The following is a 23,976-nucleotide window of genomic DNA, read 5'->3' as shown; positions in this document are numbered from 1 at the left end:
AGAGATAGAAGCTTACACGAAGCGATCGAACGAACTGGCTATCTTGTGTCCAACCATGGTAGACCCTCCGATCAAGCGCATCGAGTTGTACCTCAAGGATCTAGCCTCAGAAATTCAGAGCCATGTTACATCGGCTAACCTCGACAACATTCAAGATATTCAGCGTCTTGCCTACCGACTCACCGATCAGGCAGTGGATCAGAACAAGCTGCCAAAACGCATCAGTGCTACTACTACTGCTGTCACTACTCCTGCTACTCCCAGTGACAACAAAAGAAAGTGGGATGGGGATTCTAGCAAAGGTTCAGCAACAGTTCAGTCTCAAGCTCAGCAGCAGAAGACTGACCACTACCAGAGTCCTAGTCAGCAATCCTCTGGTGGTCATAGACAGAGAAGGTATCAAGGGTTTCACCCCAAGTGTCATAACTGCAACAGACATCACAGCGGCCAGTGCAACAAGGGTCGTTGTCAAAGATGTCTCAAGATGGGTCACGAGGCCAAAGACTGTAGGAGCCCACGGCCTGCAAATCAGAACCAGCAACCGCAACAACCAGCTCCACAGAACCCACAGCAGCAGCAGCCACAACGTGGAAACCGGGGATGTTTCCAGTTTGGAGCAGAAGGTCATTACAAACGCGATTGTCCTCAGTTGAACCAGAATCAGAACCGCAACAACAACAATCAGGGTAATGGCAACAATAACAACGGGGGAAACAACAACGGCAACGAAGCTCGGGGTCGTGCTTTTGTGCTAGGTCGGGGTGACGCAGTGAATGATCCCAATGTGGTTATGGGTAAGTTTCTTCTCGACGATATTTATGTTACTGTCTTATTTGATTCGGGTGCTGATACAAGTTATATGTCATTGAAAATGAGTAAATTGTTAAAACGTACCCCAACACCCCTAAACACTAAACACGTCGTAGAACTAGCGAATGGTAAGAGTGTAGAAGCGGCACATGTAATCAAGGGTTGTAACATCGTTCTAGCTGGTCAGACTTTCTCGATTGATCTTATACCCATAGTTTTGGGTAGTTTCGACGTCGTCATCGGTATGGATTGGTTATCCCAGCATCACGCAGAGATTTTGTGCAAGGAAAAGGTTATTTGTATTCCACGTTCTGGTCAAGAACCTCTTGAAGTTCAAGGCGACAGGAGTGGTGCTGTGGTTGGCATCATCTCTTTCTTAAAAGCGCAGAAATGTTTACGAAAGGGGCACACTGCTATCTTGGCACTCGTTACTGACGCATCAGCAAAGGAAAAGAGACTGGAGGATATACCGGTTGTACGCGACTACCCTCAAGTGTTTCCTGAAGATTTACCTGGATTACCGCCTCATCGTCAGGTCGAATTTCAAATCGAGCTCGCTCCTGGAGCAGCACCCATAGCTCGCGCACCATATCGTCTAGCTCCATCGGAATTGGAGGAACTGTCAAAGCAGCTACAAGAGCTCTTGGAAAAAGGTTTTATTCGTCCAAGCTCATCGCCTTGGGGAGCTCCAGTACTTTTCGTGAAAAAGAAGGATGGCACTTTCAGGATGTGCATCGACTACCGGGAACTGAACAAGGTGACGGTGAAGAACCGTTATCCTCTACCGCGTATAGACGACCTATTTGACCAGTTGCAGGGGTCGAGTTTCTACTCCAAGATAGACTTGAGGTCAGGGTATCATCAGCTGAGGGTCCGGGATGAGGACGTCTCCAAAACCGCTTTCAGAACTCGTTATGGTCACTATGAGTTTCTAGTCATGCCATTCGGGCTAACGAATGCGCCTGCCGTATTCATGGATCTTATGAACAGGGTGTGCAAACCCTATCTAGACAAGTTCGTCATAGTTTTCATCGACGACATTCTGATTTACTCCAAGAGTCAGGAGGAGCACGAACATCATCTGCGATTGATCTTGGAACTTCTTCGAAAGGAACAATTGTACGCCAAGTTTTCCAAATGCGACTTCTGGCTTCATGAAGTCCACTTCTTAGGCCATGTGGTGAACAGGGATGGGATTCATGTTGATCCATCCAAAGTAGATTCGATCAAGAACTGGCCTGCACCGCGTACACCAACGGAAATACGCCAATTCTTGGGTTTGGCGGGTTACTACAGACGATTCATAAAAGACTTTTCCAAGATCGCACAGCCGCTTACGCTACTGACACAGAAGGGTGTCACCTATCGCTGGGGAGAGCCCCAGGAGACCGCTTTTCAGTACCTAAAGGATAGGCTTTGCAGCGCACCTATTCTCTCATTGCCGGAGGGCACAGATGACTTCGTGGTTTATTGTGACGCATCGATACAGGGACTTGGGTGTGTATTGATGCAACGGGATAAGGTTATTGCCTACGCTTCTCGTCAACTCAAGGTTCACGAACGGAACTACACGACGCACGATTTAGAGCTGGGAGCTGTTGTTTTCGCGCTTAAGATATGGCGACACTACCTGTACGGTACCAGGTGCACGATTTACACCGATCACAGGAGTCTCGAGCATATCCTTAAGCAAAAGGATTTGAACATGCGTCAACGAAGATGGGTTGAACTACTGAACGACTACGAATGCGCCATCAAGTACCATCCAGGCAAGGCCAATGTTGTGGCTGATGCCCTCAGTCGGAAAGACACTATACCTAGGCGTGTACGAGCCTTGCAGCTCACTATTCAATCCAGTCTTCCTGCACAAATACGAACTGCTCAGGTAGAAGCTTTAAAACCCGAAAACGTCAAGGCTGAAGCCTTACGCGGCTCAAGGCAACGAATGGAACAAAAGGAAGACGGCGCCTACTATGTAACGGGGCGTATTTGGGTCCCACTTTTTGGCGGTTTACGCGAGCTGGTAATGGATGAAGCTCACAAGTCCCGCTACTCGGTACATCCAGGGTCGGATAAAATGTACCACGACATCAGGACTACATACTAGTGGCCTAGTATGAAGGCCCACATCGCTACTTACGTCGGCAAGTGTTTGACATGTGCAAAGGTCAAAGTGGAGTATCAGAAACCAGCGGGCCTACTTCAGCAACCCAAGATACCGCAATGGAAATGGGAAGAAATTTCCATGGATTTCGTTACGGGCTTACCTAGATCCCAGCGGGGGAATGATACCATATGGGTGATCGTGGATCGACTCACCAAGTCTGCACACTTTCTGGCTATTAAGGAAACGGATAAGTTCTCCACTCTCGCCGACGTCTATCTTAAAGAAGTTGTTTCGAGGCACGGGGTGCCCACATCTATCATTTCGGATCGCGATGCACGATTCACGTCAGAACTATGGCAAGCAATGCACAAATCTTTCGGCTCACGGTTAGACATGAGCACAGCATATCATCCTCAGACGGATGGGCAGTCTGAGCGAACGATTCAAACTCTTGAAGACATGCTTCGGGCATGTGTTATCGATTTCGGCAACGGCTGGGAAAAGCATCTCCCTTTGGTGGAGTTCTCGTACAATAACAGCTATCACACCAGCATACAAGCCGCTCCATTCGAGGCATTGTACGGGCGTAAATGCCGGTCACCTCTCTGTTGGGCAGAGGTGGGGGATAGTCAGATTACGGGTCCAGAGATTGTAGTGGACGCCACGGAAAAGATTGCGCAAATACGACAACGCATGGCAGCAGCACGCGACCGTCAGAAAGCCTACGCGGACAAGCGTAGAAAGCCTTTGGAATTTCAGGTCGGGGACCGGGTTTTACTTAAAGTCTCACCCTGGAAGGGTGTGGTTCGTTTTGGCAAACGGGGCAAATTAAATCCGCGATATGTCGGACCGTTCGAGATCATTGAGAAAATAGGCAAAGTGGCCTACAAGCTAAACCTACCAGCTGAACTCGGTGCAGTTCACAACGTATTTCACGTGTCGAATCTGAAGAAGTGCCTGTCAGATGAGACCCTCATAGTTCCTTTTAAGGAACTCACTATCGATGAGCGGTTGCAGTTCGTCGAGGAGCCAGTTGAAATCACGGACCGGGATGTTAAGGTCCTCAAACACAAGAGAATCCCTCTTGTTCGAGTTCGTTGGAACTCTCGCCGTGGCCCAGAGTACACCTGGGAACGCGAAGACCAGATGACAGAAAAGTATCCCCAGTTATTTGAAACCAATACAACCACTGCTGAGGCTGAAGCTACTACCACGGAATTTCGGGACGAAATTCCAGATCAACGGGGGGAGGATGTGACACCCCAGGAAAACCAGTGAACGATGCAACCTATCTAGCTTCCTCAGTGAGTACGTACCAAATTTCGGGACGAAATTTCTTTCAAGTTGGGGATAATGTGACAACTCGAACTTTTGACTTTCACTTTGTATTTAATGCACGTCGACTTTGACCGTTGACTTTGACTGTGTAATTATTGATTTGTTTGACTTGTAACTGTGCACATGTTATAATGAAACGCGTGTTGAATATGGCATGATATGTGTTAATAATATTACGTGAACCTGTTAGTGCACATTCGGGATAGCTAAGCCATGTATACTTCGCGAATCAATCCGACGGAACAGGAGCATGATCCGTCAAACCAAACTCGACGAAACAGGGAAACCTGTTTCGCCAACCTCACCTCGACGAAACAGGTGTTCCGCCGGCCCAAACTGTTTCGCCAAGGCCCAGTTCGGCCCAGTTAACCTTTACGCGTATAAGTTATACGGAAACCCCTCATTCATCACAATTTAGCCAAACTGAAACCCTAGAAGCTTTCTTGTGCACGTCGACAGCCTCTGTTATCCGAGAGTTCACCCGTTCCGTCCGTAGTAATCGTTTGATTCTCCGGTTAGTCATTACTAATGTTCTTTGGTCTACGTATTGTTGATGAATATCATGTTGATCTGTGAATGCATGAATTGTATGAATTATTGTTAACAATTAGGATTGATTATGAATGTTATGATCTTGTTTCCGGTATGCAATGTGAAATATGGTGTTGATTAGGGTTCCTTGAGTCTTACGTATTGTCACCCATTTGCACCCGATTAAACTGATTAGAATGTACCCATATGATGGTTCTTTGAACCAACGGATCTAAACCAGGATTGATCGTATGAACGCCAAATGATATCGTAGTTCACATGTCGGTTCGGTAACTGTTATGCATAGGGTACAGTTCACTAGTATGATGTTCAATTATTGGTTTTATGATTTGTATGATTGCTGATGACTGTATGATCTTCGTATGACCATGACGGCAGTTAGGGTTTCTGTGTAGATATCTGTAACTGACATGATTGACGTAACTGACGGCTTGACGAATCAGAATGCTTAACGAATCTGAGTGTTTGGCGAATTAGAATATTGACGAATGTGAATGCTTGACGAAACAGAACTCTTGACGAAACAGGACTTTTGTTTCGCCAAGAGTAATCAACGAAATAGAACTTCTGATTCGCCAAGGATGTTAACGAAATAGAAATTTGTTTAGTCAAAGGGTAGTTGACGAAACACAATGTGTTTCGTCAACCTGTGTTTCGCCAACAAATGTGTTTCGCCAACTTGTGAACTTTTCACAGTAACCTGAGTTAATTGTGTTAAATGTTAACTGGACTATTTTAACTACTGTTAAGTGTTATACAATACTTGTATGATTATTGATTACGTACAACATGCTACTTGATGATCATTGTTGATGCTTATACGTGAACTGTACGAATGCAAACTGATTGTGTACATGCATACTCTAGGACGTGATTGATTTACTTTGAACACATACTTAGCATACCGAGCAAACCAAGGTGAGTTCACACAGCCAAGGCATGGGATTCCCGGGTTGGGAATTGGGTTGGATTATTTGGAATGGATGATTTCTCGTACTTACACTATTGCTAGACTATAGACCATCGTCCTCAGGATAGTCAGGACACTTACGTAAAACCTACGTAAACTAGTATCTATCATTGTCTCCCGGGTCGGGAGGACACTTACGTAAAACCTACGTAAACTAATACCTACTACTGTCTTCCAGGTCGGAAGGACACTTACGTAAATCCTACGTAAACCCCACGCGTACCACTATCCTCGGGGAAGGGCACTCACGTAAATCCTACGTGACCTTGTACGTATTCCTGTTCTCGGATTAAGAAGAACACATGGTTGCAAATAGTCTAGTAAGTACCATAATGGGAAACCCCCATTAGTAAAGATAAATGTGGGAATCCCCCACTAGTAATATTTATATACAAAGCAATGGGAAACCCCTACCATTAGTACATACATGCATGGGAAGCCCCCAACTAGATGAACATACTCATTACTATTATGAACTTATTTTCTGTGAACTCGCTCAACTAGTTGTTGACTCTCTGCTGCATGCCTTGCAGGACCTTAGGTACTTATGGAGCTTGCACTGGAGAAGCGGGTCGTTGTGGGCAATGGATCATGAACACTTTATTGAACGTTTCAGATATTTGAACTTATGATTTACTTTGGGTTACATACTTATGCTTCCGCTATTGTTACTATTTTTGGTTTAGAACATCAATTGTATTGAATTGGGTTTTACGAACTATTTTATTTATATTATGCTATGTTCAATATGATTGATGGCTTGATCCTGGTCATGTCACGCCTCTAAGCGGTGGTACTCCGCGTGTGGGATTTTGGGGGTGTGACATCTCGAGTAATGCCGGCATCAGTCGCAACCTCGGGAGTCTCGAGCTTAGTTTTAAGTCGAGAACAGGAGATCTCGAGTCGAGATCGTGATAGTCTCGGTTCCTTGATGCCTGCCTCTTGGTCTCGAGTTGTCACCTTGGTGGTCTCGAGTCGCAACCGAAGGTCTCGACTCGCAACCACGGTTGTGTGCACATGAAATCCTTCTAGAACCTGTCCAACTCGTACTATCCAATGGAATTGTGATTTCATGAAATTGTGTACTAACCAATAGGATTTCATAAACATGTTTCTTTGTCTAATTCCTAATCACAACAGATCAAACATCACAATTTTTAAACATTCAACACACCTTCAAACAGTTCATCTTTTAGGTTTTCTCATTCATCTTCATATCCATTCAGTTCATTGCCAATATGATCTTAAAAATCATAACAATAAGCCTAAAACACTACAACACATAAATTATGCATTTTATAAGCAATAACATGTAATATCTCATTCTTTTCCTTCAAGAACATATATGTGCACACATCATTAAGATGTCTTAATCAGCCTATAATCATGCATATCAGTCGGTCTATATTTTATCATTCCAAGATCACATTGTTAAGTACCCAATACTACTTGCAAATAGGCTAATTTAACACACAATATCAATTACCCAAAAGTAACACACTAACCGAATGGTGTTCGAATGTAGGAGAGGGAAAAATGGTTGAGAGAAGGCCCTTGAGTGATGAACGATAGCTAGCTTCTGAGCTCCAAGCTTCCACTTGTTGATTCCGAGAGAATGGGGGGGGGTTGATTAGTGGGTTTTAGGGCTTTTAGTGAGAGAAAAGTGAATGAGGTGAGGGAGGGAGAATAAGAGGATGTTTAGAAATTTGTGGGGGAATGATTGTTGTCCAAAAGGTGGGTAAGTCTAAGTCGGCTGATGAGGGGGTTTTATAATCCAAGGGTGGTCTCGAGTCGTGGTTTCGGTTCACAAGTATTTATACACATACATATATATTACATACACGTCATCAACACATAGCACATCAAGATAGAACGAAATTTTCATTTAATAATATATATACACAATGCCATTACACGATATTTGCTCGGGAAAACGTAGAGTGTCACACCAGATTCAATGTTTCTGCATTTCTGATGTTCTGGGCACTGATTACGAACCATAAGCAAGTATCCATACGGTCCGTAAGGACCTTGCAAACCAGCTACTTTCAAAAATGGCATATTTAGTCCCTGAAGCCCCAAACTTGGTTTTCGATGCATTTTTGACACGTTTAAGCCCCGTTAACCCCATTTCAAAGCTCTAAAATGAAGTTAAAATATAGGGGACTTAAAATGTGCTCAAAAATATCTCGGATGTTGGCTCGTTTGGTCGTACGGTTGCGTTGTTCGGTTAATTACTACGGAAGTCGTAACGAACGCAAAAACGATCCAAATTGAGCGACGAATGGAATTTTATCATGCAAATCACTAAAATATAACATTTTAATGATTACATAAATTTTTTGGATGTCCGGATATATTCAGAACGTAATATATGCGCGAAAATGCAAACTTATGAACTTTTTGACGCTTTTAGTCCCTGTTGATCAAATAAGTTTATTTTTGCGCACCAAACACCTCAAAGCCTATTTCTAAGCTATGTAAAGGATATTTAGGGCATGTTTAACTTATGATCAAGTTCCGGAATGTTCGTTATAGTACGAATCAGCATACTTTCGCAGTTTGTCGAAATTAGTCCCTGTAAGCGAATAAACTTGATTTCGACACACCAAACCTTCCAAAACTTATTTCGAAGTTATTTAAAGGTTATTTAAGGTATGTTAAGCCTATGTCACTATTCCGGAGTGTTTGTCACGTCAAAATGATTACGTTTACGCATCAGTTCGCGTATAACTTTCCAAAAAGCGATTTAGAGCTCGAAATCGAACAAGAATTGATATGTCCAAATGATACACATATTTATACAAATACCAAGTATGAAATACAATATTTCATTGATTTGGTATTTGTTTGATGGCCGTGGAGGCACATATGTCACACTTCTTCAGTAAGAGTGACACTCAAATCGATAGCCTCTGCAATGGTTGAGGGCTTTGAGGTAGTAACCATGCTCCTGATCTGAGGTGCATGTCCCCAAATGAATCGTTCAACCCTCTTGAATTCCGGTTTGACTAAGTAGGAGACGGCCCTAGACAAGTCGTGAAATCGTTGGACATATTCAGGAATCTTCGGTCCGTCCCTTTTCAAATTCAAGAACTGCACCTCAAGCTTCTGGATTTCAGCCCTAGAACAGTATTTCTTTTCCATCATTTCCTTGAGATCGTCCTAGCTTAGTGCATAAGCAGCATCTGCACCAAGGGTTTGAACCTGAAGGTTCCACCAGGAGAGTGCGCCATCTAAAAATAACCCTGAGATAAAGGTAACTCTCTGCTGGGGCGAACAGTTACTCAATCTTAGAACTGAGTCAGTCTTTTCTGCCCAACGAACAAATGCAATGGCACCTCCTGTGCCATCAAAATTCAATGGCTTGCAATCCAGTAATTGTTTATAGGTGCAGCCAGTTGAAGGGTTATTTCCGGAAGTGCCACCGCTGTGTTCGGAGCGGAGGGCTTCATGTCGTGCTATTGCCTGCGAGATGCGTTCTTGCAGCTCGGCTTCTGTCCTTGGTAACATACTTGTGTTTATGTCTCGTATGGGTGGCATTCTCTTCTGTCAATATGGTATGGAGTAGGTTAGACAACATTCCATAATTGTCTATGAGGTACATAGTACCATAAGTAAACAGGTAATCACCCGATATCACATGTATATATATATATATAATCATCATTGTATGAGCGAGGAAACAATTATTGAGCCTTCACATAGGCTTGGTGACTTGGATTATTGTTTGTAATAATGTATTCGAGGCTACATCGCCTTGGTCATACAAGTTTCATGATGTGGTAGGGTGTAACGTCACTGAATCTTTCTGAATGTTATTCCTCTTCTCTTGCTTAAATATCGTTTCTCAAATGTCTCGTACACGGGTAGACACGAAGTAGGCAAGACAAGTTTCCTACTTTATAAAGTGCTAAACCACTGATCTAGGTATTGTTCTACCATTTGAAGGTGTGAACACCTAGAGTTTATTTTTGTGCAGTGATCGTTAGCTTAACCCGCAGAGTCTACCAGGATTTCCATGCACTACAAGTCGTTATTACGTGGCCCCCCGTAATAATAAATTGTCTTGCACAATTACCCCAGTTTTCTCTCGTCCAAGCAGATGATCAATCAAGGAGGGACACTACTGTCCTTATACCTCTGTCATGGAAAGGACCATTGCAGTGGTCCACGCGCTAACACTCATTATCGTTACGCGCGAATAGGCACGATGATTAAATGAAATAGGAATAAAGAGAATTCCTAGTAGTTGGAGGGGCACCTTCAAGATGAATACTTCATCTTCCTTTTTCTGGTCAAGTGTCATCAATCTTGCTTCACAAAAGCCGCAGGGATCTCGTCCTGCTGATTAAGAATTCGTTCAACGTTGCCGCCTCTGCCTCGCCGTCACTATCGTAGTCAGGAATCTTCATGATCGGGAGGGAAGAGCAGCCATCTCCTACGGAAGCAAGCTTAGAATCTTGTTTGGTAATCACTCTAGCTCTGAGCTTTGCAAAACGCGAGGTCGATAGCTTCATCGTGCGAGTTACGTACAGTAGTAGGAGTCGGAGTTGAAAGTATCTTATTCACGTCAATAATCATTTCGTACACTTATTCGTATGTATTTACGTCAATATTTATTCTGTACATTTATTCGTATGTATGTATCGATAAACAAATATGTTACTTAGAATAAACAGGCATTTCGATGCATCATATTACATATAACTCTCGTTTTTGGGGGGTCATTTTTTTCTAGTTGTCGATTCACGACAAAAACACTACTTGGTACTAGTTTTCACCTAGAGTGTATTTTATCTTTGGCAAGTCTAACTCGTGTAGACTATGTCTTAGTTGGCACCTTATCTTGAGGGTATTCCCAACTAATGTCTTGCGTTGTCCCTTTTTGAAAAGTGTTTGACTCGTGGATCTTAACGCTTACGTGAATGCAATGAAACCTTTTTGTAAAATGTTTTCGTGAAAGAACTCTAGTGATTGTAGTCTAGACTCAGGAAGGAATCCTAGTTCACTACAATCGAAGCTCTGATACCAAACTGTCACACCCTGACTTTTGCGAAAGCGTATGATGTGTGACTGGTTTAATATCATTGCATTCAATCGTAATAAACAACTACATGACCAAAAAGACGTTCATCCATTCATAAAAATTTGACTATTAAAAACACTGGTTATTCAAGTTTTTAAAACACAACCTTCGACTAGGTTACAAACCAACAAAAGTGGATGGCATCTAAACTTGAAGTCTACTTCTAGTTACGACACCTGCGCCCAAGATCCATCCTGTTACCTGAAATACATGTAATTTTGGAAAACATCAACAAAAGTTGAGTAAGTTCATGCGTCTTGTTTGTATACTGTAATTCTTGTAAATCTTTGAGAGACTCCTTTGTAAACAGGTATGAAAAGCGTGTATCAACATAATTGTTTTTCAAGGACTTTAAGGCATATGAGGACATAGGAAGCACTCGTAATGGCTTATACCCTTGTTGATTTTCCTCGACTGTGTCGATTAACCTTGACTGTGTCAATTTACCTTGACTGTGTCGATTACCCTCGACTGTGTCGATTAACCTTAACTGTGTCGATTAACCTCGAATGTGTCGATTAACCTCGACGGTGTCGATTAACCTCGACTAGGACTCCGAAGCACTACTTGGTACTAGTTGTGACCGTGAGTGGGGTTCGGCCGTACCCATTAGATCTAACCCTCGTCCCTAATTAAGTATTAATGGCATTTCAATATCTTGTCTATGCTCACATGATCTAGTATTTCGTAGGCATTTCATACCGTTCAAGTATTCGTAGCATGTATTTCACCCCCGAGAATTATAAAACCAAAAACAGTTAAAGAAAAGGGGGAGCATGAACTCACTGTTTTGCGTCTTCAGTACTCGTAACTCAAATCTCGTCAGCAAACACGACTACCTACAATGTGCTAGGGTCTATTAGACGAGCGGGTCGTGCCTTGCCTTAGTATTCATGTTTTGAGTTACGTTTCCTTTATGTCTTTATCATTATCCGAGGTTATATTACTTCTCAAGTATTTATTTTTATATTTCCTTCCCAAGGATGGGAGTATTTCGTACATGTGTATTTGTATTCTCGTATTGTAGTTTCCAGAATAATATATTTTCAAGAAAATATATGTTTTTCCCAAACATCATCTGTCTTCTAAATATACTAGGAAAATATATTTTTATCTCCCAAAATTAATATATTTTTCCTCTTGTTTGAAAGTATGACATAACTTGGTAATATGTACAAAAATCATATTTTCACTTCTTGTATCCAAAATAATATTTTCCAAAAATATGTTTGTAGCGGTATTCTCTGGAATATTTGAAAGTTCCGTTCTTGTGTTCAAATTCGCAATATTAAGTGTGTAACTTGTATATTAATTCCTTGTGATTTTTGGTATTATTTCGGATTGTAATTTCTTGGTATTTGTAAGTTATATTATTTTAAATCCTAAAATAATACAACTATTACACAAAGTATACACATAAGCACGCACAATGTGTCTTTAATGTAAATATATATTTATCCATTTTTATTTACAAAAACCAACGTCCAATACTTGTATTCTTGTTACAAAATTATGGCGAAGTTTGTATTTGAAAAACATAGTTTTAAATACACTAGTAAACACTTATTTAGAAAATATTTTCTTAGTGTTGGTATTTTTAGAAAATTTCGCCATAGTTTCCCCTAAAAATGGAGGTGTCCATGCTATTTAGCATATCATTTTCTTTTCAAAAATCATTCAAACAATCAACAACAATTCACTAAACAATATTACAATACAACATGAACTTGATCTTTCCCAAAAACGCGTAGTGACTTGGTAAAGTGTTTAGTAGCCTTAGTTACCCTCCAAAATACATTTACTTTTTGATAAACTTCATTCTTGAGGTTTTTAGATGTTTACAACTTGTAAACATATTTAACAAAAATGTTTATTTGTTAAACCTTCTTGTTACACTAGTATTTCTACACTTACTTTATTACTAAAAATAGTGTAGGTTTAATAAAAATCATGATCTTTCGAAAACCATTTTTTTAAACTTGGTTTTCTTGGAAAATCGTTCACAAGTCTTAGATTCCCAAGTTTACTAGTTCACTTTGTTTGTCATTTTTCAAGAAATCATTTTACATTCAAGTTCATGTCTTTACTAGAAGATGATTATCTTATGTAAACACATAATCATCTCCTAACTTGCTATATCATGTTTTTAATCATAATCTAGCAAGTTCCATGTAATGATCAACATTAATATCTCTAGTAAGCACACATCATCCATACACTAAACAACATCATTTTTGTCAAGATATAAACATATTTCATCTTATGTTAGCTTTATGTTTCAAGATTCATGTGTATGTTCTTTAGTGTTCTTGTATAAATCAACATAGTATATCTTTTATCCACTAAAAATATGAAGTAACAAGAGTTAACAAGAATCTTACTACTAGCTTCAAGCTAGGGAAGAACAAGATGAATAATGAGTGGATAAAAGCAAACGGATGATGTCCTTGAAGTTCCACAAGCTCCAAGCTTCGTTAGTGACCTTCTTACACCTCAAAATGATCTTGGAATGGCTAGATGATGGATGAAAAATGTTGGTGGTGGTGAGCTTGTTTGGGCCGAGAATGGGGGCAAGAGGGAGGAGGTGAGTGATGTTTTTTTTTTTGGTAAAGGGATACCCCGGTAAAATTTTATAAATAAACCAATAAGTACAAAGGTGTGCCTGATAAAGCACACTCAGCTAGCCCTGACATACCAGGACTAGGAAAACCAGAAAAACACAACCAGCAAACAATTCGAATAGATACAACAAACACAACCCAAACACCAACCCTTACCAACTAAAAACCACTAACAAACACATCAAAGGATCTAAGCTATCCCGGGTCTTCATCCAGTGCCCTTAACGGGATCTGCCACTTTTCCATAACTTTCTTGTGATCAGCTTGACCTTGAAACTTGAAACCCATCAACCGAAGCCTAACTGAGTTTTTAATCTTCTCGGACACCTGAGGAGCGGAACACTGAGAACGGGAGAATAGTCGATTATTTCGCTCTTGCCATATGAAGTAAGCCGACGCAGCAAGCACCAATTTACATACCACATGCTCCAAGTTCCTAGAATTCGAGTACTGATTCATCCAATCCGAAAAAGAGCTCCAAGAATCACTACCAATATCCATGTCCACCATTGTTTTAATGTTATTCCATACTTGTGAAGCAAAAATACACGAGAAAAACAAGTGATCTCGCGAATCACGATCATGCTGACACAAGGGACAACACATCAACCTTAAGTTTGTTTCACTACCCGCTTCCCAAACTTTCAGACGATCTTGGGTCTTCAACTTATTTTTTATAACCAGCCATAATAAGAAGGAATGTCTTGGGATAAAATTGCTAAACCACACCATGCCACTCCAATTAATAGGATCATTACGCGATCGAATGGTATGCCACACTTCTAAAGAACTGTAATGCCGAACATTACCCTCCAAATCCTTCCAAACCAAACGGTCATGAAGCTGCAAAAACGGCTGATCAAGAGTCAACCCAATTAAGACAGGATAGGTATTATACCATGCTTGAGGCCATTTCCATTGCCCATTCTCATCTAACAAATCCGCAACAGAAGATTGGAGATTAATGCCCGCGTTATCACTCCACGCATTCGTTTGCAACCCACTTCGGATAATCTTCCAAATGAATGGCCGGACAATATTTCGAATAGATAGGATCTTCCTCCATCCCCAGCTCATGCTACCCCTACTTTGGACCTCCCAGAAACTTTGAAGCTTCAATTTATGAGCATAAATCCATTGCACCCACAGGGACTTTCGTTTAGTTAGGATACTCCATATATGATTAGTAATGAGAGCTCTGTTTACATCCCCAACACGCCGTATGCCTAAACCACCCTCCAACTTAGGAAGACAAATGTCATTCCACGCCACCTTTGCTTTAACCGTACCAACATTGCCAGCATTCCACAGAAATCGCCTCATCCGCTTTTCTAAATCATTAATGACTCGAGCTGGAATAATGAAAATAGAAGCCCAGTATATATGCATTGCGGAAAGGACCGAATTAATAAGCTGCAATCTGCCCGCAAAGGACAGCGTTTTTGTCATCCAGTTGTTAGTTTTCTTATCCATCCGGTCCACTAAAACCTTGCAATCCCCTGCGGTTAACCTGGAAGTGATCAATGGCACACCTAGATAACGAACGGGAAGGGAACCCTGCTGAAACGACATGATATTTAGGATATCCTGCTTGACCTGATGCGGAACATTACAAAAAAATACCGTGCTTTTAGCAGGACTCGGGACCAAACCCGATATACTCGAAAATTGCTCCAAAGCCGCTTTGATCTTGCTAACCGAAAAGACACTCTCATGAACAAAAATAAAAAGGTCATCAGCGAATGAGACATTTATTATTTTTTGTTTCATACAATGAGCATGGTACTTAAATCCTGTTGTAGACCGAGCTGAGTTTTGGAGAAGAAGGGTAAGCACCTCCATAACAAGCGTGAACAAATAAGGGGACATCGGATCCCCTTGTCGAAGACCCCTTCTCCTTTTAAAAAACCCGTGAAGATTCCCGTTAATACTCAACGAATACGTAGCCGTAGAAACACAAGCCATTATCCACTTCACCATTTTCCTATGAAAGCCAAACTGATAAAGAATTTTCTCAAGAAAAGCCCAACTAACCGTGTCGTATGCCTTTTGAATATCAATTTTGAACGCGCATCTGGGAGGACCTTTATTCAAGTGGTAGTTGTGCATAAGCTCCTGGGTTAAGAGAATATTATCAGAAATTCGCCTGCCTGGCACAAACGCCGACTGATTAATACTAACCAGAGAATCCAAGCTCCCTTTTAGCCTATCTGTAATAATCTTGCTAATGCATTTGTAGAGAACATTGCAGCAAGAAATAGGACGATAATCCAGAACCGAATCAGGGGTGTCCACTTTTGGAACAAGAGCTAAAATTGTATGGTTTAACTGTTTCAGCATTTTACCAGTATCAAAAAATTCCAAAATTGCATCCGTGACCTCATTACCCACAATTTCCCAAGCATGCTTAAAGAACGCCGACGTATAGCCATCCGGGCCAGGAGCTTTGTTCTCACTTATGCTGAACATGGCATTCTTAACTTCCTCATTCGTAACCTGTCTAACCATATTTTCAGCTGCTTCAGGATTAATCACATTGGCAAACACGTCGGTCAAGTCAAAACTAGAGAGCGTGTCTTCCGTGCCTAAAAACGCTGAATAATGATTGACAAGGGCAGCCGCCACGCCATCCCCCTCAAACCGATTACCATTCACATCCCGAATGCACTGGATTTTGCTTCGATTATTCTTACACTTCACACTATTATGAAAGAACGCCGTATTGGAATCCCCAGAACAAAGCCATTCCACCTTCGATTTTTGTTTCAAAAAGCATTCCTCATCATATGCTGCAACCTGGAATTCCAGAAGCGTCTCTAGCTCCTTTTTGCGAATCTCCACATCCATAGGGTTTGCATCCACCATTTTTTGAACTTCATCCAGCTTCTTTCGCAGCGCCACAACTTTGGTATGTAAATTTCCTTGCTGGAAAAGAATCTTTCGAAGCCCTGGCTTTAGGTTTTTCAACTTACTAGTGACCGAGAACATAGTATAGCCCTCTATTCTTTTCGCCCACTCACCCTCGACACAAACTTTGAATTCAGGTTTAGAGGTAATAAAATTTGCAAACTTGAAAGGCTTTGGCCGATAGGATTTAGAACTATTAGGCAGCTTCAAAATACACGGAGTATGATCAGATACGCGATACGGGTGATATATGACATAAGCATCAGGAATTAACTCCAAGCATTTGAGATTACACATGACCCGATCAATTTTCCTAAGTAAACCAACCCCTTCTTTTGGTTTCTGGTTCCAAGTGTAATGAATACCATGCCCCTTTACATCAACAAGTTCCATGGTTTGGACGCATTCATAAAACTCCCGCATTCCAATAGATTGACTAGACGTTCCAAATAGAGAATCATCACCATGAAGAGCTGAATTAAAGTCGCCCATGACAAACCATGGGTTGTTCGTACACAGCAACTTGTGCCTACATAAATCCTCCCACAGACTCCTTCGCTCTTGGTACTTGTTCTTCCATTGCCTAAAAACATTTTTACAAACTCTAGCCAAATTAGCAACCTCCACATGGGATTCTAAGATAGCACAAACCGAAACTTTATTTTCCGAGAGAATAACACGAACCTCCATCTGTTTCAAGGGACGGTTCAATCCCCTTATATTCCAAGTTAGAATACTATCCATTAAGACCATTGATACCGGGAGTGCTTGCCCCCTCAGCTTTCTCATCATGATTATCATTCTTCATAAACTTCGATGTTTCCGTTGGTACCATCTCCACCACCTCCTCATCAATCCGATTGAGATTCCCATTACCCTTGTTCCCAGTTTTCCCCGCCCCTTTTTCATCCTTCCACTCCTGGCCATCTATCTTCGATAAAGCCTCAAACGAGTTCTGAGTTTTAACCTTTTCGTGTGCCTTCTTGTCGATGGTTACCTCTTTCGTTCCAGATGTACTTGGATCCGACTTGGTAGTTTTTGGTTTATACACAAACTTTGCCTTTTGTTTCTTTTGCATCACCCCTATCCGAGCCGTCTTCCTCTTATCCGTAACAAACCCGTCGTCATCCACAATCACTTGTTTTTCTTTTTTAGCTTCATTTTTAGCACACGTTTGGTCATTATGACCAAAAACACAACACAAGGAGCACCTTTGTGGCTTCCACTCATACTCCACCTTCACGAACTCATTAAGATAACCCTCCTCCTCAAGCTTTGGAATAGCAACGACAATATGATTTTTTAGTTCCTTATCCGCATTTATTTCAATCAAAGCCCGAGCAAAACTACTCCTACCCCAGTTTTCCGAGCACATGTCAGCTGTATAGCCATCAAGGCGTTTAGGTTCACCTAACTTGGATGCTAGTAAGCTTAATCCATCATCGGTGTAGACCGAAATAGGAACATTATGGAGTTTAATCCACACGGGAATAGACTTAATACCTTCTTTCTTGAGAGTAACTGACGGGGACCAAACATTAAAGAACAACGGAACCTTCCTGATCAGCCATGGCCCTCCCTCCAGCACTTTAGTCATACCCTCTTTTGAATCAAATTTAAAGAAGAAGAACCCATCCGAGTTCATCATAAGTTTAGCAAACCCAAACTTCGCCCAAACATTCTTAGCATAGTATTCGACAACAGGGAATGGTAACCGGTTCCCCAGAAAATAGCCATATAGAACATTCACAATTTTCTCCTGGACTTTACGAATTACCTCACGAGGAATGACAACATCAGCATCCAGATTTGTCTCTCCTGATTCCATCTTTCTGAAGTTTACTTCCCTTTTCCTTGTGCTCATATTCTTCACTTTATCTGCATAGGACAGCATGGTTACACCCTTACCGGTATCCTCCTCCTTATTATGATCAGCCGCAGCCTTTGTTTCTTGGACTAGAACGGTCACCTTTTCCAGTTCATTAATGATGTTTATCATTTTCGGCTCGTTTTGGACCACACCCCGTCTCGGCAATAAAGGATTTCCATCGATTTTTAGCGACTTTGCATCAAAACTGTTACCCAACGAATGAAAACTGGATCGCACCTCTTGAAGAATCGACGGCTTCGCACTACTCGTGGATAAGAAGATATCCCCATGCAACTTTTCAGTGAACGACTGAAACCCTAAATCCTCCAAACCCGAATCCTTATTCCTCTCCATGCACGACAAGACCAGAGCTCTCAACCAAACGACAATAACATGCAGCCACAAAGGAAAAAACCCTAATCAGAAGGTCCCCGCAAGATTCGAACCCAATTCACTCTCAGGTAGGAAGCATATACTTCCACTTAGAGAGTGTAGAATCAGATTCAAATGTAGGAGGTGAGTGATGTTGTTAAGATGATGGTGGATCATGTGCTCTTATAACTACAATTCCCTTTTAACCAATGGTTCTAATGTTCCCCAAAGTACACCCATAATCTTTCATAATCCAAGAGAGATCATAAGAGATTTAGGAAGATTGTGAAAAATCTTGAGGTGGGTCCCCACCCCTTGGGCCGTAAATAGGAGAAGGGGGGGGGGGGGTTAGTTGTAAAGTTAGATGGTAAAAGGTAATTTAGTGGGAGTTAAGATGTAAAAATCTAGTGTTTATATGTTTCTTGCATTATGTAGTGTGTTAGAGTGTTCGGGAGCCATAACTAGCTCAGAAAAAGTAAAACAATGCTTCTAGCAATATTTTAGTGTTCCGGGTAATGTCCGGTTGTTCAGTTAGATACCAGTTCGTTAAAGTGTCAAGTTATTCTGTTTAGTGTTCATTAAGTACCCTTTTGTGACACTTTTAATTCCTGACACTTAGGAAAGCATACAGGACCAATAAACCACTTTTCTGCATTATATTTTGGAGTTTAAATGCTGAAAATAGCTGAATTTTGGTTATTTTCTGCAGAATTCTGCACTTTTAGTGTGTTCTGGGCACTTTCCGGCACTTTATCTATCACCTAGAAAAGCAGTTTTGTGGTACTTACTTCCATACACACTATACTAGTGTAATACGTAGTCTCTGGCTCTTACTGGGCCTCAAAATATTGTCTGTGTATGTACTGAACATCGTCAATATCTTTTATGTGTGTCTAATAATGGTGCCAATTCTGTTCTGTGCATTATTAGCACTATATCGTGTTGCATGTAGCAACGAATATGAAATGCCATTGTATGTATATAACAGTAATCAAAAATTCATTTGTCTTGTAAACTAGATCTTGCAGAGTTATTAAAGCACAGATTACTGTTCATTTAGTGTACGGAATGTACGGAAAAGTGACGGTTGTCACAGGTTATATGAATGTGATGTTATATGCTTACTTACGTTGATAAATGCTATTACATACACGTACTACATACTTAATATACTAATTAAGACCTGACCAATACCATCTTCATCATAGAAGATGCCTCCTCGAAGAAACAATCAGTTGCCCACAACAGAGGCAGAACTGCAAGAACGGATTTCACAAGCAATCGCACAACACGAGGCCTTGCGCTCTGAACACAGCGGAGGTACCTCAGAAAATAACCCACCTCACGGTAATGTTTAAGTCGTTTAAGACACATTACGATACGTTTGGACATTCCATGTGCGTTGGCTAATGCTTTCTGTGAATGCTGTTACTTGTAGAGTTTGTACATACAAACAGTTCCTTGATTGCAAGCCTCTGAACTTTGACGGCACTGGAGGTGCTGTAGCTTTCGTTAGATGGGTTGAGAAAACCGATTTTGTGCTGCGAATGAGCAAGTGTGTGCCAGACCACCAGGTCACCTACATTTCTGGACTTTTCCTAGACGGAGCTCTATCGTGGTGGAACCTTCAGATTCAGAATCTGGGAGAGGAAGCCGCATATGCTATGACTTGGGACGAGATGAAAGAACTTATGTGCAAGAAGTACTATTCAAGGGCTGAGATTCAGAAATTGGAAACCGAGTTTTGGAACCTTAAGATGGATGGTTCAAAGATTGCAGAGTATGTGCAGAGATTCCATGACTTATCTCGCGTAGTTCCTTACATGGTTGAACCGGAGTTCAAGCGAATTGAGCGTTTTATTTGGGGATTGGCACCCCAATCATGAGCATGGTGACGACATCAAAACCTCCAACGATCACAGAGGCCATCGATCTGAGTGTGGCTGTCACACCCCCAAAATCCGCACGCGGAGTACCACCGCTTGGAGGAGTGACTGACCAGGATCAAGCCACCAATCATATTGAACATTAAAAGTAAATAGTAACGTAAATGTAATTCAACCCAACCAATATGAAAGGTGTTCAAAACATAAGTATAATCTCAATGTTTAGCGGAAGCATAAAAGTAAACCCAACATAAGTATAGGTACGAAATGTCATAATGTTTAACAAAACATTCACGATCCTTGTCCACAACGACCGCGCCTCCCTGTGCAAGCTCCATGTACCTAACGACTTGCAAGGCATGTAACAGAGAGTCAACAACTAGTTGAGCGAGTTCACAGTGGGTTGTTTAGTAATAATGTTCATTTTGTAAACTGTTTGTTTGTTTAGTAACCCATGTATCGTCTATAGTTACATCGCGGCCCTTCAGGCATGTTTGCGAAGATTAGTGGGAGTTTCCCATGTATTGTAGACTAGTTATGTTTGTATCGCGGCCCTCCAGGCATGTGTGCGAAGTTTATTATCAGTATCGCGGCCATTCCAGGCATGTGTGCGAAGATCTGTATCAGTATCGCGGCCATTACAGGCATGTGTGCACAGAGTAGTATCAGTATCACTAGTCTAGCGGTATCTATAAGTGACCTTCGCCAAATGAGGTCAGTAGTACGTAATTCCCATAACTATGTACGTATAAGTAATCAACCAGTCCCATTCCCTACCCCGGGAATCCCATGCCTTGGTAAGAGTGTGAACTCACCTTGGTTTGCTCGGTATGCTAAGGTATGTGCTCACAGTTAATCAACCATGTCCTAGAGTACACATGTGTACATAATCAGTTTATGTTCTCTAAGCCCACGTATGCATATTCAATCACAGTGGTATTAAATCAGCAACTATGATTAACACAAAGCCCGTATACGAGTTCATACAGGTTATGCCTAACATTTAACAGCAGTTAGCTAATTCAGTTAACACTTAACAGAGTTAAATTAAGTCACTGTGCAAAATTCCCAATCGACGAAACACCCCTGTTTCGTCGTATAACCCTTCGACGAAACACCCTGGGTTTCGTCGTGATGTCCTCGGCGAAACACACTTGATTCATCAAGTTTGTTTCATTGAAATTGGTTTTGACGAAACACATTTTGTTTCATCACGTTTGTTTCGTCACACTTGTTTTGCCACTAGGTATTAGTTACGTCGTTCTAACAATCAATCACAGAAACCCTAGCAGCCGTCAACATCATACATAGACCATACAGTCATCATCATACAGAAATCATTCAGTCATTGAGAAAATCATCGATCTCATGGATTAACGAATCATAGTATAATCACACATGTTAATTTTAGGCCGTCTATTCAGGTGATGATCACGTTCACAGGTTTACAATAATAACAAAATCCTATTCTGATCAGCAATAACAAGCAAATTCGATTTCGTTACACAAAACTTGTAACCGGTAGAACATATCCTAGTAATGTCAATCTATCAATCAAATACATCGGAATCGTTAAGCATTCATAGATAATCATCACACATAACAGATATCATGATCTCCAAATTCTTAAAGTTTACTAATCCTAGTCTACGCACACAAGGGTAATCAATTAGCAGATACATGTAAATAGTTGGGTTCTTACACTAACCGATTCGAGATGACAAGTAATGATTCGAGACAGAAAAGTGATGGTGAAGATAGTTGATGCCGTCACACAGAGAGTTCTAGGGTTCTAACTTTTGCCAAAGTGTTACGAATGAAACAGAATACCGGATAAATACCCCGCGTAACGAGTTGGGCCCTTAATGGGCTTCGGCGAATCGTGGGCCGACGAAACACATTGTTTCGTCGAACAAGGGATGGCGAAACAAATCTGTTTCGTCATGATGTTCTATGGCGAAACACATCAGTGTTTCGTCGGGTTGTTTATGGGCGAAACACTCTTGTTTCGTCTACTCGTTTCGTCTGGTGGGTTATCATCTCACTTAAACATATCGCAACGTATACACTTAAAAATCCAAACACATAAGCATGCACAATCATAATACACTTTATCATGTCACAACGTATACAGTTACAAAGCAAACAACTTAAACAAACAGTTAACGTGCATTTAATGCGAAAACAGAATCTTGGAAAATCGAGTTGTCACATTATCCCCAAGTTGAAAGAAATTTCGTCCCGAAATTTAGCATGTGGTTACTGAGGAAGCTAGGTAAGTTGTATCGTTTACTGGTTTTCCTGGGGTGTCACATCATCCCCCCGTTGATTTGGAATTTCGTCCCGAAATTTGGTAGTAGCTTCGGCCTCAGTAGTAGTTGCATTGTTCTGGAATTACTGGGGATACTTGAGTTCCATCTGGTCTTCTCGTTCCCAGGTGTACTCTGGGCCACGACGGGAGTTCCAACGAACTCGAACAAGAGGTGTTCTGGTGTTTTTGAGGACCTTAACATCCCGGTCCGTGATTTCAACAGGTTCCTCGACGAAATGTAGCCTTTCGTCGATAGTGAGTTCCTTCAAAGGAACTATGAGGGTCTCATCTGACAGACACTTCTTCAGATTCGACACGTGGAAAACGTTGTGAACTGCACCGAGTTCTGCTGGTAGGTTCAGTTTGTAGGCCACTTTGCCTATTCTCTCTATGATTTTGAAAGGTCCGACGTAACATGGATTGAGTTTGCCTCGTTTGCCAAAACGAACTACACCCTTCCAGGGCTAGACTTTGAGTAGCACCCGATCCCCAACCTGGAACTCGAGTGGTTTCCGACGCTTATCAGCGTAGCTTTTCTGACGGTCACGTGCTGCCGCCATTCGTTGTCGTATCTGTGCAATCCGTTCAGTAGCATCAACTACAAGTTCTGGACCTGTGATCTGACTATTGCCCACCTCTGCCCAACAGAGAGGTGACCGGCATTTACGTCCGTACAATGCCTCGAATGGAGCGGCTTGAATGCTGGTGTGGTAACTGTTGTTGTAAGAGAACTCCACTAACGGGAGATGTTTTTACCTGTTGTTGCCGAAATCAATAACACATGCCCGAAGCATGTCTTCTAGAGTCTGGATAGTACGCTCAGACTGCCCATCCGTTTGAGGGTGATAGGTTGTGCTCATATCTAATCGCGAGCCAAAAGCTTTTTGCATTGCTTGCCATAGTTCTGAAGTAAATCGTGCATCACGATCTGAGATAATAGAAGTTGGCACTCCGTGCCTCGAAACAATTTCCTTCAAGTAGATGTCTGCTAACGTAGAGAACTTGTCTGTTTCTTTGATAGCCAAAAAGTGTGCAGACTTAGTAAGTCGATCCACGATCACCCAAATAGTATCGTTCCCACGCTGTGATCTAGGTAAGCCGGTAACAAAATCCATGGAAATTTCTTCCCACTTCCATTGTGGT

Source organism: Helianthus annuus, chromosome 5, assembly GCF_002127325.2.
Source record: "Helianthus annuus cultivar XRQ/B chromosome 5, HanXRQr2.0-SUNRISE, whole genome shotgun sequence".
NCBI lineage: Eukaryota > Viridiplantae > Streptophyta > Magnoliopsida > Asterales > Asteraceae > Helianthus > Helianthus annuus.
Note: the sequence above shows the minus strand (reverse complement) of the source record.